Raw genomic sequence first — 10,196 nt, forward strand, 5'->3', positions numbered from 1 at the left:
AATTGAATCCTTCTACTCATCCCAGATGATATGTTTGCACCAATGGCGTAACATGAGATTGATCCTTGAGATAATAATGAAGTATGTCATCCTTTCAATATGAAACAGCTTTGTAAGTTTGCATCCATGATACTCCTAAAATGATGTGCTCGTTGAGATCTGTATCAGCCATAATGTGGAATCGATGTGGACATTGGTTTCCATCAATGTTAATCAAGACATTGGTTTGTTCCAAACTAACCATGGTTTCCTTATTGGCTACACAATCTGCGTCGTTTCAGTCATTGATTCTCATAATTTTAGGTAGGTTGAATACTGCATAGCATTGATACGTGCTCTAGTAGCCACAAGTGCTCTTTCCATTGTTTCATCAGCTAGCCGGACATTGATCTGAACATCCATACTGCCAAGCCAATTTTGCTCGACTTGAAATGTTGCAATAGGAGATGGCGGTTGATGTTGTTTCTTTTGTTTCAAGTTTCATAATTTAGCCTCCTCCTGTGCTTGGTCTTTAACTGTTTGAACTCTCTTCTGTTGCTTCTTAGCTAAATGTATGTTTTCAGCATGTTTGCGGTGAGAGGTTGTTGATACTTTTTTAATCTACAACCATTTATTCAGTTAGACATCACCTCTTCCTCTAATGTTGCAAGTTGGATGGCTCCACTTGGTGATATATCATTGATCACAAATGGACCGTTACCCCGCTATAACCGACTGAAGTCTTGTCTCATCCAACTGCATTAGTTGGTTTAGTCTGTCAAAGAACTCATGTCCCATTTATCCCAAATTTTGAGCTACTTGTAGCGTAGGAATCAAGAACTCCACCGACAATATGGCATTTATTCCAAACACTAAGTTGAAAGAAATTGTATTTTGTGGTATACACTACTCGATATGCCCATATGGTTGAATGTAACTTCAGTTCCCAATTTGATCTAGATTCACTGAAAATATTTGTGAGCACTGTGCACAATACTTCCTTGGTGCTCTTGCTTATCCATTGGCTTGAGGGTGATATGGAGCTGATTTAGGATAAATTATCATAAATTCATGCAACAGAAAATCAACCATGTCATTGAGAAAATGAGTGCCTCGATCACTCACAATTTCAATTGGAAGGCCATAGCGCGTGAAAATGTTTTTGTATAAAAATTGTGATGTGGTTCTAGCATCATTCTTTTGTGTTTCTTTAGCCTTGACCCATTTGGTCAAATAATCCATTGCCACTGAGCATGCATTCTATATGTCGATGGTGAAATAGGTCCTACAAAGTACATTCCCCATTCAGCAAAAGTGTGTGCCCCCATGATTGGTCGCAGTGGCATGTCATCACGTGTCACCGGTACTTTAGTACGTTGACAAGTGTCACATTGTTTCACGTAATATTCGGTATCAATGAATAGAGTAGGCTACCAAATCCCTGCTAAGCATACTGCTCTTACAATTTTGTCTGTTGAAAAGTGTCTTCCAGCTGAACCAGCATGAGCTTGCTCAAGAATGGGCAGGTACTCATGTTCTGAAGCACAGATTCTTAAGTTTTCATCTATTCCATTTTGATAAAAGTGGTTTTCAAAAATGGCATAGTTTTTAGCTTCTTGTTGAATTCATCGTAATCTGGCTCGGCTCAAGTTCTCTGGTAAAACATTGTGCTCTAAGTACTCCACACTGCACTTTGCCCACTTGGGGGTTGTTGCTATTCCAAAGAGTGTAGCATGCTCGATTGGCTTGTTGATTGCACAAACATCACATGAGCTAACATAGTCGTGTACTCTTTTTTGCATGTGAGGCCAAGTAGCATCAATCGCTGATGTGTTTGCGTTCTGTTATGGATAGTCGTTGTTTGTACATGAGCTTGTTTTAGATATATATGGCTCAAGGCATAATCTGAGTATGCCATCGCGTCCTTACTAGTATAACCGTCATGCAATCAATACTAAGTTGCGATATTGTTTGATAACTGGTGGTTGTCTTTTGATTTGTAGCAAACCCATGGTGAGCAATGGTATAACTTGTTCACTCCACCTTGCTACCAGCTGGATGTTGAAGAGATAAGAGTCAGGTAAATCATCCTTAATTCTTAAAGGAGCTACCCCATGTAGCATTCACGACAAATAGTTTTCTCTCTGGTGTGTAGTCTCTTTTTTTTCCACCATAGTGAGATAAAACTCAAACAATATTAGGAACCATCAAACGATGCGATCCGTATTGCATGGTTTTTTCACTAAGTATAACAATGCTTGAACACCACAAAGAACACGAACTTGCTGGCAATAAGGTAATGTCTAAAATTTTTGACATGGTAGATCATTCCCAAACCCACTCTTTCTATTGTAATGTAATTTAGTTTCATGTTGTTGAGCTATCTATTGGAGTAATAGATTGGAAAATCCATGTTGTTTCCTCCAATTGAGCTCAGATACACCCGATAGCATAAGCCAATGCATCTACATGGACATGGAAAATCTTGTTCCAGCCAAGAGCTCTCAAAATTAGAGCAGAAGTAAGTATCTATTGAAATGATTTCTCACAATCCTCATTCCATTCGAACTTCGTGATGAGTGCGTAGAGAGGTTTTGCGATGATTGCGTACATGTAAATGAACCTTTGATAATATCCACCATGGCGCATGAAGGCTTGTACCTCTCTAAGTTTTTTGGTCTTGGAAGAGTAACAATCACTTGTATCTTTTCAAGGTCAGTAGAAATGTCATTTTTGGACACAGTATGTCCCGAAATCTTGTCTTGTCTTACCATTAAAATGCACTTTTTAGGGTTCATGTAGATATGATACGTGGTGCATTTCTCAAAGACTTTCTTTAAATGCTTGACATGTTGATTTTGGTGGAGAGAATGCACACATAGGTCATCCATATAAATCTCTAAGAGTTATCTTAGATATTCCTTGAATGCATGACTGATCAGCCTTTAGTATGTGGTAGGCACATTGGTTATACCAAATGGCATTACTCAATATGCAAATATGCCCCATTCTGTAGCAAAGGCAGTTTTGTAGTGATCCTCCAACTTGATTGTGAGCTGGTTATAGCTTGAAAAGCCATCTAGAAAGTTGTAGGCTTCCCTTTCAAGCAACCCTTTCAATCACATGATCGATGATGGATAATGGATAGCTGTCTCTGATTGTAGCACCATTCACTTGTTTGAAATTTATGCACACTCACAATTTACCATTTTAAGGCACCACTGCAATTGGTGACACCCACTCCGTGTGTTTGATCTCATAGATAAATTCCACCTCTTTCAGTTTGTCTATCTCTTCCTTAATTTTTTTTGCAAAGGTTTCATTGTAAGTGAATGGACGCGGTTTAGCATCGCTCTTAAGGGGAATTGTGTGTTGGAAAATACTAAGATTTACTCCTTTTAGATCTTTGTAAGACCAGGCAAACACGTCTTTATATTATTTGAGGGTTTGCTATCAACAATTGTTCCTCTTCCTCAATAAGATTTTTGGCTATGCAAGTTGGTCTCAGTTCTTCCCTTAGTTCTACCAGATCAATCTTCTTTGCATTGTTGGGTCCATCATACAATGTTTTTGGTTCCTTCGGTTTTATTTCGGTTGTTCCACCACAATATGTCTATCTTGAATTGTGTATTTTCTGTCATGAGAGGGTGCATTGAATTTTTCTCAGTTAGAGACCCCCTCACTTTCCATTTTTGTAGTCCAAACCTCCTTCAATGTCCATTTTAACTTCTGATATTCACTTTTGCGTTCAATTTTTGACATGGTTGGTGATTTTTCAGCCTTGTCTTTTGGTTGGTTTTTGCTTTGTTTCTTTGAGTTTGCCTAAGAACTAGTCAACTTCAAGGGTTTTTATGTGATTTTGTCACGAACACAATCATCTGCTCCTGCAAGCATGAAATATTTCATTTTTGGCATGGGTTTCTCAATTATTATTTTTTGTTTCTTAGTTAGTCTCGTTTGAAATCTCCTTTGTCTCTGCGTTATTTGGTTAGGAAACTCGTAGAAACTGATTCATCTTGTTCTCTATATCGTTCCCTAATTCATCGCTCCTTGAATCATGGTATTCATCATCATCATCGTGTGAAAGATCCCGTATGGAAACTTTATCCACTATTCGTTTACAATCGCTTGTTTGTTCCATCTCAAATTTTTCAAACATATTTTTAGCTTCATGGACAGTGGATACCATTAGAAAGGGTCTTATATCATAACCATCTTTGTCGCAAAACGTACTATTGGTCACCTCATTTACACAGACATCAAGAGTCGCCAGTATTTTCTTCCATCCAAAAGGGTTCAAGCAACTCCTCAGGAAATGGTTCCTTCATGTAGTAGTCCTCTTCTACTAGACAATCTAGGATGCAATCTTCCTTTCTAAGAGTCCCGCATTTTGATGCCCCGCACATCCAAGTGCGAGCATCCTTCACTAGCCAAGCAAGAAATTGTGTTCCGTCATCCAAAGTGATAGCAAAGTCTTCCATCAAAATTTGGTTTACATCCATGGAGCTATGGTTCTTGGTGTTTACTGGTTATGACTCCCTTATGCCGTAAATGGAGATGGTCGTAGCTCCAGTTTTGAACCATTTTGAGTTGACACATAAAGGGTTGCCCCAAAATAACTTCAAAATTGTTTCCTTTTCCAAACCTACTATTGCAAAGGTGTGTTCATATTCTATTCCACATGAGGATACTATCACATGTTCCAACATTCCCCAAGGTTCTTTTCACATATCCATCGGCTAATTGCAATTTCATGCACGTTTTCTTGAGAGCTGGCCTTTCCCATTTCTTCGAGATCCCTTTTGTAGCAATAGTTATTCTTGCCCCACTGTCAACTATTGTTGTCGTCTTACTTCTTTGTATTCCAAGGGTAAGGTTGTGTTTCCTTCTTCCCCTTCGCAATAATCTTCTACCTTATTCACTAGGACAAGTTCTACTTTTGTTTTTTAAGAAGGATTTTTTTTCTTAATTTCCTCCACAAAATCATCTTTTGGTTGGACCTTCACTCCCACCTTTTTCAGATTTTTGCTCATTTGTCCCCACAAATATGGTTTGATTTTCAGCAACTCCATGAGAGTGATTGTGTACCTTAAAGGAGAAAACACAATAAACCATGCAAGCTCTTTGTATTCGTCGCTTATGAAACAGAATTCCACTGAGATTCTACAACCCTTACCTTAGATTTTATCTCATATTCACCTACAAAGGATAGTCAAGTTCTTATGTTGGAGGTTCGCTCTCTACAAAAATCTTCATTCTCCCATATGCGTATAACAATTGATTATCTCCCGGATAAATCTCATGGTCCATGTTTATTTCAAGGATTGGTGCTGATATCAATGTGGTACTTTTGTCTCTTTTGTTTTTGATTGTTTCCCACAGAGATTGTGGCCACAGTTTTTCTACCTGAGAAATTGGTTGCATCTCCAAAGAATTATCCTCATCTATTGTGTTTGCTACAATTCCAGAAGTATGGGCTCCTCCAATCTGTTTGTTCCCACAGATTTGATTTTATTATCCGGATTTTGAGTGCAATTTATGAGCAAATGATCCCTTCCACATCGATCACAATATCCTTGAATATTATGTTTTTCACTTGTGTTGGTTTCCCCCCACATTCTTGTGTTTTCTTTTCCCAACTCATGTGTTTTACACGCTCATGAGTTTTTGAACCTCCGGGCTCTAGTAGCAGGGCTTGAGAAATTTCTACAAGTCTTTTACACACCTAGATTCTTATGGTTTCGTCTTTTGGATATGAATAGATCAGCGGTCTTTGTTCTAAAGCTTGGTTGTTATTGAGACTTGTCGCATAGGCTTGCAACATGGTGTCTAGTTGCTCATTCACCTTTCCTACCAAGACCGAACCGCCCGAGTCAGTCTTTGACTCTTTCGACCCCTTTGCATCTTTCTTGCTCTCTTGCTTGTTTCTAAGTAGTTCTTTTGTTTGGTTCAATTCTATTTCCAAATTTGTTTTCTCCTTCAGTCTCTTTGCTTTCATTTTGTCACGTTTGGCCTTCCATGATTTTCTTTGAGTTCTAATTGATCCATTCTCAAATTTAGTTTGTTTGAAAAGTTTCAAAATGTGCGCTATAGGCTGATTGCCACTTCCTCAACTTGAGCTCGAGTCACCACTTTGACTGGGATTATTGGATCAGACTTTGATCCACCTGTGCATGGTGGTAAAATTCCTATGACATTGATAGTTGCCTTCCTCGGATTGTCAGAGTTCTTTGCACAGTTGTGAATTAGGTTATCTCTCCAACACCCATCACAAAATCCCAAAAAAAAATCGTTGACCTTTATGCAGACATTATCTTTCCCAATAGTCACCTCCACATTCATAACATGGGCCCTCAGGTTGGACTGGTGGTGGTGTCCCCACCTTTGGTGGATATCCCCTGGGTTTGTAGTTTTGGTTTGGTAGGAACATGAGCATGTTTTCGTCCATTGTGAACTAAATTCTAGATGTTTGAGCCACATATGAAGGTTCAGTAGTTTTGTTAGCACTAGCCCAAAATGGACTCTCGTCAAGGATATAAGTTACACCCTCCGTCTCCTTCACATGACCTTCAATTGGTTCCTCGTAATAAATAGTTGGTGGCATCATTGCCTGGGTTATAAGAGACTTTGTCGGCTACACATAATTCACAATGGCCCAATTATCATGAGGTAAATGCAATGGATTTCCCAATACTGGTTGTGGTTTTTTCCCTCCAAGTATCATGTTGTTAGGTCCAATATAGTACCTTGGAGGTGGTGGCAATTGTTGTAATACCGGCGATCAATACTACCTTTCCCTCACGTAATTCCAGTTGTAAAAACACTCATATGTCATGGTTCGTGTATTTCTGCTCTATGGCACCCCACTTCAACATTCTTGGAGCATTGACTACTTGTGGGTTGATGCGGCCTCATATTTGGATTTGGCTTGTAGGTCTAATTCATTCTGCGGACCACTTCTTCGACTAACTGGTCCACATTTTGTGTGATTGAAGCAAGAATACTACTTTTTGCAATAGACTCACTGGTGGTCGAAGAGGCACTGCTAGTATTGACCTCTACGTCCTCAATTACCTCGCCGTATGTTTTGCAATTGTCAACAAGGTACAATGCTTCCCTAGTGACTTGTTTGAATGTTGTGCACGCTTTTAAGTGTAAGTCCTTTTTGAGAGTCTTGTTTCTCAAGCCCTCAATAAAGAGAACCGATAGGCAATCGTCCTCTGGTAACTCTCCCACTGGACATCTTTTGATGTATTGCATGAAATGCAGTGAAGCTTCATTGACCTTTTCATTTTCTTTTTGTTTGAAGGCATAGATTTGGGAAATCGTGTTGTGCTTGATTCCCCTCTTAGAGAATTCCTCTGCAAACTTTCATAAGAGTTGATTAATGTTCAAGAAATCTCTATTGTTTAGTGGTTGAAACCAAGTCAACGTCGTTCCATCCAGTGTTAAACCAAATCCCTCATACTGTGTGTGGAAATCTGCTACTTGCTCCGCTCTTAAGACTTGCTTAAAAATAAAAACATGAGCATATGGATCTCTCGATCCACCGTACATCTTTGGCACGCAGTTAGCCACTTGAAAAGGTTGCGTTCTTTGAGTTCTACTATCATCCTCATCATTCTAGGTTCTCCCACCATTATATCTCTCATCTCATATCAAGTGACTGTTACTATATACATGTGGTAGTGATGTGTGTACATACACTTAGGACCACCGGGGCATTTTTTCCCTCTTTAGGAGGTTTTTTCCCTCGAGCATTTTATATACGCCCATCACTCTAGGGCTAACTTCTCTTTCCATTGGCACACTAAGTAAAACACTCTCTATTGTGCTCCTTGATCTTCCTTCGTCTTCTCCAAGTTGTGTGTGTTTTCCTACAACCCTAATTCCAACAATTGGTATCAGAGCAGGTGTTGCGTCCTCTCGAGCTTAGTCGCTAGCAGCTCCAACACATGCTTGCTCACTTTCTTCAATTTCTATGAGCTTTGGCGAGCGTTCCCAGGTTGACAAAAATTTTGAGCAAACTCAAAGAGCTTGGTCTGCTCACAACTTTTATTTGGACACATTTTGGCCTCCGTTTCCACTACAAGCAGTACTGCACATGCTATTTTGTCATTTTGTGCATAATTTTTTTCAGTGTCGTTTTCTACATAACATGTCCTTTACAATCTTCTACAGTTTGTGCTATATATCACGTCTTGGAGGAAGGCAAGTAGGTAGGTTCAAAGTGAGCAAAAGCCTTCAAAAAAATGACGAGTTTTTGTGAAAAGGCAACAAAGTTGTTCTTACGATGAATGACACGAGAAGCGCTACAATTCTCGCAAGGCGAGGTTCGTATGCACAACGCAAATCACAGAGCATACAAAACACAAAGACTTAAATTTCACAAGGTACAAGTTGACATTTTTCTCTCTTTACATTAGTGTGTGGTTCCCATGGCCAATGAGGATATCCCACCTACACACACTTTTGATTTTGAGCACGTAGGTTATAATCGGGGCACCACGGGTGCTACTGGCACTAATATGCATGATAATGATGATCTAGGAGATCATGGGCTTGTAGATATGACTTCTTTCAAGACTTTGAAACATCACCAAAGCGTACTTGAAAGAAACCTCTCTGCACTCAATGCAAATGTTAACAATCTTACGGAGTTACTTGTGAAATTTATGAATTCACAGATGGCTCAAGGAGCCACAAGTGGCACGGTTTAAGGGAACCAAGCTCGCACGACTCAAGGAGTCCAAGAGACACGTGTTGCAGAAGATGCAGAAGGTAGCAATGCATTACCTAAGAATATCACCATTCCTGAGTTTCACGGGGAAGAGTGTGATCGCAACAAGGATGCAGTCATACTTTCTTACACAAATGGAGTGATATTCATAGATTGAGACACGCCCCGGATATAAAGACGGCTGTGGAAAGGAGCCTATCTCTTAAAGGCAAGGCCTATAAGTGGTGGATGACATTTCCAATAGATGCTCGTCCTTTGTCTTGGGCTACGTTTCAAGCTTCTTTCTCCAAAGAGTTATGAAGAAGATAAGAATTGGTTAGCATGGGATGCATGCCGCATGTATGGCCTCTCTCTCACACAGTACCTTTCGAAGTATCGGGAAATCATATTAAAACTAGAAGGTCTAGATGAATTCCAAAAGATACGGGGTTTTAATAGGGGTCTTGACAAAGACTATCGCCTTCATGTCAAGACCCAACATCCAAAAACTTTGGAAGAAGCCATCAGTCATGCCCAAAGATATGATGATGACCAAGAGAGGAAAGGAAATGTTTCCTACTCTAAGAATATTCTTGCTAAGAGCATTGTGGATAAGAGCCAATGGCTAGGTAGATCTCCCATACATTACAAGAGGAATAAGAGACCATCTACCTCTCCACGCCCACAAGAGGCTAAGAAGCCTAAGCACTCACGAGATACTCCACGTGGGTCTCTTAGCACTGCTGATTTTGAGCGTGCAAAGAAACAAAATTTGTGTTTTAGATGTCTTTTGGACCAACATAACAAGAAAGATTGTCCTCTTTTGCAAGGCAAAGAAAAGGACATGCACACGGTGCAACACCTCACATTAGATTCATCTCCTAAATATTGTGTTGTAGAGGTTCTTCATATGGAAGAAAAGCACAAGTGTTGTGTGTCTGCTTCAATGTGGCAACCCACCTTTGGCCCCCATGATTTGATTCGCATGCATGGCACTATTAACAGACAACGTGTTCGTATTTTAGTGGATGATGGTGGAACTCATAACTTCTGGAACTATACGGTACTCAAGAAATTGAAGCTTACGCAGAGTCCCTGCTCTCACAAGTATGTGGTGGAGCAGATATCTGGGAATGATAAAGAAGTATGGGACACGGTAGTTCAAGGGGTTGAGCTTATATTGTTCAAGATCATACGATGACCCTTGACTTCCAAGTTATGAACATGGACCATGCTGATGTAGTTTTAGGACAAGAGTAGCTGCATGGTTTAGGAAACACATTGCACACTAGTTATGAACACAACTCCTTATCCTTCATGGTCAATGGTAAACATGTGCTTTTGCTTGGTGAGAAAAATATACCATCTGCACCTCTTATATGTATAGCTGAGCTTTCTATTTTGCAGAAAGCAGATTTAATAGATGAAGTCTTTTTGTGTTACTGCTTGTCTCCAAGTCTTGTGAATTCTCAAGAGCAAAGTGCGGTGAATTTTAGTA

The sequence above is a fragment of the Adiantum capillus-veneris genome, chromosome 11 (genome assembly GCF_014529385.1).
Source record: "Adiantum capillus-veneris isolate H3 chromosome 11, ASM1452938v2, whole genome shotgun sequence".
NCBI lineage: Eukaryota > Viridiplantae > Streptophyta > Polypodiopsida > Polypodiales > Pteridaceae > Adiantum > Adiantum capillus-veneris.